Raw genomic sequence first — 6000 nt, 5'->3', positions numbered from 1 at the left:
GTACCCAAAGTCAGTTATACCTAAAGGAGCTATATAATAAATTCCTATTGTGTCTAGTCCCGCTTCCCTGCTCCCAAGGAGTTTATTCCTGCAAATGAAGATGTATTTGATGCTGCGACCAGGAAGTGAAGTATATGCCATCCAGCATGTTCCCTCATTGCCTTAACTTCAAGGAAAGGAAGGACAAGTTCACGGCCCACTTATTACAATCATTACCGCTCAGGTCTGTGGCATACTTTATTTCTTCTAGTTCCTTCCACTGATCTCTGTTCTCTTTTTCATCTCAACGGTCCGATTTTGCTTTTTGTTTAATCCCTAAACCATTGCAAATCTTTCTCCAAAAAGGTAAGATAGAAGAACATTAAAAACATACAGTTGCACGCAGATTCCCACTTTGGACTCCCCTGGTTTGAAAACAATACCTGACTCTCTCCTTCAGATTCACCATCTTTAAACAAGGGATGATGTTAAAAACTAATAACATGGAACACTTGTAATAGCTCCGGGTACAGGCCACGCACTGTTGTAAGTGCTTCCCATGTAAGAAACTCATTTAATCTTCACAAAAATCCAACGACACTGGTGATATCACCACGTCCATTCTACAGAGCAGGAAACTGAGGCTCAGAAGGTTAGGTAACTTGAAAACCACACTCTTGAGGAGGCACTTTATTTAATGCAATTAGAATTAAAATGGAATGCTTTAATTTAGAACCTCATCTTCTGGGAACCATGAAGACAGCTGTGAATATAATTAATACACTGCAAATGCTGGCAATGGAGCCAGCCCACACAGTAAGAGAGCGATTGTCATGATAAGGAGTAAATTCCAGCGTCCTTCCTCTGTTCAGATTCCACTATCAGCAACTGCAGAGCCTGACTGTAGAAACAGTGACAAGCCAAGAGGTTATTTACTGTTGTAACTGGGTTGGAAGGAGAAAAGATCCATAAGGTAAAAGGGCAGCACCCTAATGTTTTCTTTGCCTGCAAGGCAGACACATCACTTGGCAGGCTCTTTCTGACCTAATGCCTTTCCCGAAGTGTGGAGAATTGAGAGAGGATCATGAGATCACTGTGAAGGGGAAAACCTGCAGCCTGAGCTCCTGACCACAGCCTGGAGGGTGACTCACACTGCATCCTGGCGAGCTGGTCCTGCTGAGCTGGTCTGATGGAGAAGTGGCTGCTGTCACCTGTGACTCGGAAAACTATGACCAATGGAAGGTACTGCCCTGCTGTTCTACATTCCAGAGACTCCAGAATCCCAGGGGCACTGCAGGCTGCTTTGCCTTTGGGCCAAAACTCAAAAAGAGCCTCTTTCCAAGTCCTGGAATCTCATCCCCGTCAGGGTTTCGGAAGGAACTACAGCCGATGGAAATGCGTCTTCACTGAGGTGTGCACAGAAGTCGTCACTTCTCCCACCTTCTCACAACTCCCAGTGACATCATTCCTGTGGCCACACTGAGGGAGTGGAACCCAGATACAGGAAGTGTCCTTAAAATGGCAAAGCGAAACTAGGAGGTGCGTCTTGTCCATTCCCAAGAAGGCCTCCTGCCAGCCTGACAATGTCTGCAGAAATAGCGCTGGCTGGACCTTCTTGTCTCCTCCTAAGTACCCATTTCCTGCTGCCTAGTTAATTTCTGCAAATAGCTCCCTTTGCGTACTGTGCCTGACTCCGACATCTTCTACCCCAACCCCTGATAATGGATCAAAGCTTTAGCACTCCTCTGGCGCGTACTTCTTGGACTGGTGTTGACATTTGACCCTCTTCTTCTGTAATGACCCCAGCCCAAGTCTGGTGCAGGTCTTGTGTGAATGGATCCCGACACCCAGAAACAGGCATGGGCTGGTGGATTTTAAGCTATCGGCCAGGCTACCAGAGAAGGGTCACAGAAAGAACAGTGTCATGGGACGCAGAAACCGCAGGTAGGCTCCTTCAGATGGCATGCCAGGAAAGCCCCTTCTGAGAAGGTGACATTTGAACCTAAACCTTTAGTGATCCAGTGCACAGTTTGTGCAAAAGGCCCGAGTGGGAAACAGCTAGCTAAGTAAAATGGCTCCAGCAGACGCTTCTAGGGTCCTGCGTCATTTCTGATGTCAGCGTAGCTGCAGGGGACAGGCTCTCCTCCAAGCACGTGCCTCTAAGTCTCCCGACTGCTCTGCCTCAGGGCTTTCTCCAGAACCTGGGAAACCCACTCAGATCTGACCCAGGAACATTTTCAAAGTGGGAGGTGGGACTTCCTTGGGGACCCTCAACCAATGAGGGACGGGAGCAGTGAATGAATGTCCCAGGCCCCTCTCCTCCTACAGGAAACTCCAAGGCTTGCTCTGTGTACCTTCTCTCAGGGACCCCAGTTGGACCGTGGCTCACTCCCCCCATCCTGAGATCATCTCCAAGCTCTTGACTCGGGCTCTGCGTTAAGTCTGAGAAGCTGAAGAAGCAGCTCATTGTGGTTCTAGTGAGAATCCAGTTGGTGAGGTCAATATGAGCTAGATGGTGAACAGGCCATGGAAAAGCTTTAGATTTCAGATTTCACTGCCTGGGTGGTCAAGATGGTGGAGCCCAGCCAGGGAATCCAGCCAACAGGCCTTCAGGTGGCCTTGGTGGCTGGGGATCTGACATCACTGGGGCTAGAAGGAGTCTTTGGTCCTCTGCTAAGCCAGCTAAGATTCAGGGAAGGAATTCGGATGGGCAGGCAAGGGACACTGAGGCAAAAGGCCACTCATCAAAATGGGGCCACCAGGGAAGCCACAAGGTGAAGTTCTGACTCAACCCTTATGCAAGTGCCAAGAACTCATCTCTAGCACGTTGGATATGGCATGAAATTAACCACAGCTTTCCTGAGTGCTGCCAATTTTCAATCTGCTAAGCAGTTTTCATAATGAGCTCATTTCGCCCTCAAAACAACCATATAAGTCATTCTCCCCATTTTATAGATAAGGAAAGCTAACCGATCTAAGCACTAGAACCAAGACTTGAATACAGAGTTATTGGATTCCAGATTCCATGCCTGGTCAGTCAATTACCCTGCCAGGGTCCAATGGTGCTACAGCCCAGGGTCAAGGTCAACAATGGATCCTGCAGATGTAAGCTTGGTGGCTGCAAGCAGGAGGGGCTGGGAGAGGGAGGAACTTATTCTTGGCATCAAAATGCACACAGCATGGGTTCACCAGCATCCCCTGGGGAGAGATGCTCCCTGTGCTTTAGACTCGCAGCAGCAGTGACCATGTCCTATGCAATCAGATTGCAGCCACGCTTCCATTCCTGAGGAATGTTTCTCAAGTTTGTCATCTATGTCCAGGGCCTGAAGGGAAAGGACTCCAGGTTGATGTGGGCAGGATGCTCAGCTCTTTATCATTTAGAAAAGAAACCACAGCCATACTTATATCTGCAGGGCATGCTCACGTTTACAAAATGTATTCTAGTGCTTGAAATCATGATGCTGGGGATGGGCAGAGCAGGTCGTCTGATTCCCATTTCAGAGAGGAGTGAAAAGAGTCAAAGATGTTGAAAGGCAGGACAGTGTGGTGGAAATACCAGCTGCTGGCCGTGGAGCCAGGAATTCCTGCTCTGGCCCAAGCTCTGCCCCTGACTGGCCTTGACTCACCACGAGCTCCCTATTCACCTCGGATGCTGACTTTGCAGGTTGAGTGTTGGAGAGGGAAGAAGCCAAAAAGGGTAGGAGCCTGACTCCCCGAACAACACCACAGAGCTGAGATCAAAACCACTAGTAGCACTGGACCATGATGCGAGCAAGCAATAAATGTTTATAGCCTTCTGCCACAGAGCATATGGAGTGGTTTGTTACAGCAGTTAGCCAACCCTGGCTAATACAGTCCCTCTGCAGTCAAGGCGGCTTTCTCCTCCAACCTCAGTCCAGTGGATTCAGCATCACTTGGAGCTTCCATCTGGTGCTTTCCAAGCTACACTTCATTGACTGCACATTCCTTGGTTTCTGTGTCCATTCCTGCCCCTGGTCCTTGCCCAGTACCCTTCTTCATTGCCCCTGAAATCAATGAGACAGCAAAGCCATACACTACTCAGCTCTCCGACCTGTCAGAGAAGAGCCAGTCCCATCAGACAATCCAAAAGCCAGACCAAAGGGCACCAGACTCCGTCACTGGAGACCCAGTACTGACTTTACCTTGGCTTCTAATTCACTAGGTCACCTTGACCACATTTCTTGAGCACCCAGGTCTAGCTTTCCCATCTCTAGAATGAGGAGGTTGGCCTCCCTGATACCAAAGCATCCTGCTAACATTTTAGGATTCTAACATGTAGATTCAAAGCCCCAAGAGAGAAGGATGTGGGTTAATTATTCAAAGCTGTGGGATAATTAATGAAGGTGATTTCCCCAAACTCTGAAGGAAAAAAGATTTCATCGAAGGGGAGAGAATTCTTGAAGCTGATGTCACGTGTACGAAGGCAAAAGATCAGACGGTTTCCTCATTAGCAAATCCCACTGTCTGAGAGGTCGTGGAAGAGAATAGAGAGGCCACAGGCTCTGGATTTGGAGAGACCTGGGTTCGAATCCTGCCTTTACTTCTAACTGGCTGTGTGATGGCAGGAATTCACTTCACCTTTCTAAGCCTCTGTTGTATCACTTGTAAAATGGTATATCTCAGAAGGTTGTGATAACTAAATGAGACAATGATAGTAACACACATCGTAAGTTGCAGCAGGAAATTCCCTTCATTCTCATCTTGCTAGGCTGAGGAAGGAAGTTAGTCTGGGAAAACAGGGGGAGGAATGGAGGCATTCCATTCATTCACGTATCTGTTCATTTACCTCAAGATTACGTAGCAGTCACTGGCAATACAGAGATGAATAAAACATAGCCCCTGACCTCAAGGAATTCAGCGTCTAGGTGGAACGACAGACATATAGACAGATTATTGATCCCCTAGTGATAACTACCTCACACAAGCACAAGAAAGCCAGCACTTCCACTTCTAGAAGCACACCATAGAGAGAGAGACATGGGTGTCCATGGAAACGTGTACAGAGATGTCCACTGAAATTCTCACTATAAGTGAAAAATTAGAAAAAGAATGTCCAACAATAGGAGAGCAAAAAAATGTATCAGATGAATAACTAGAATCAATAACACATAGTCTCACAAAGATTGAGTAAGAAATGCAGTTATCAAATTATATATACACTTGGGTACCATTTGATTAGATTTTAAAACACACACGACATATTTTGTATTTTTCATAGATGTGTATAAAAGTATTTTTTGAAAGAACTAGAGGAATCCACATTAAACTCGTGAAGCTGGTTGCTTCTGGGGAAGGTAGGAAGAAAGTGGATTTAAGGATAATGGTCAAAGGGGACAGTAATTTCACCTGTAATGTTTTGCTCGTGTTTAAAAAGACTAGACACAACTAGGACAAAGTCTTAGCATTTGTTAATTTGGAAAGTGGAAATGTGTGTGATATTATTCTTTATACCCTTCTGTATATTTTAAATTTCTCAAAATTCCACAAAGAAGAATGATGCAAGTGTCTTCCCCTTGGTTAACTTAAGTTGACCCTTGACTCAAGATTGGAAGGCCATGGCCAGATGGCAAGATCAAGGCTGGTAGGAGTTAGCCAGTGGTAGTGGAGGATCACGGAGTACATAGGTTAATCATGCTACCGTTGTCTGGGAGTCAGCATGAAACTGCTTTGAGGAGACGAAGACCTAGCTTTTACTTGTGGATTCACCACTTAGTAATATAACACCATCATGAATGTAATCATACAACCACCCTGAAACATATTGCTTTGTCTAATGAATCTAGTTCTTCATGCCAGTTAGCAGATAAAATGTAGACTTTAAATTCTATATAATTTATACTTAGTTTGAGCCAATAATGTAAATAGACCCGTTAGGAACTTCTTAGTCTCCCTAGGAGAAAAAAAGGTCAATCTCTAAAATGATGGTTTTCCATCTGCCATTCCCAGTCCTCTCCAAGATGGCACCCAGGTGTGGTTTATGCAACCTTACGGTGAAAGGGA

This window comes from Equus przewalskii, chromosome 26 (assembly GCF_037783145.1).
Source record: "Equus przewalskii isolate Varuska chromosome 26, EquPr2, whole genome shotgun sequence".
NCBI lineage: Eukaryota > Metazoa > Chordata > Mammalia > Perissodactyla > Equidae > Equus > Equus przewalskii.
This window is presented reverse-complemented; position numbering follows the sequence as displayed.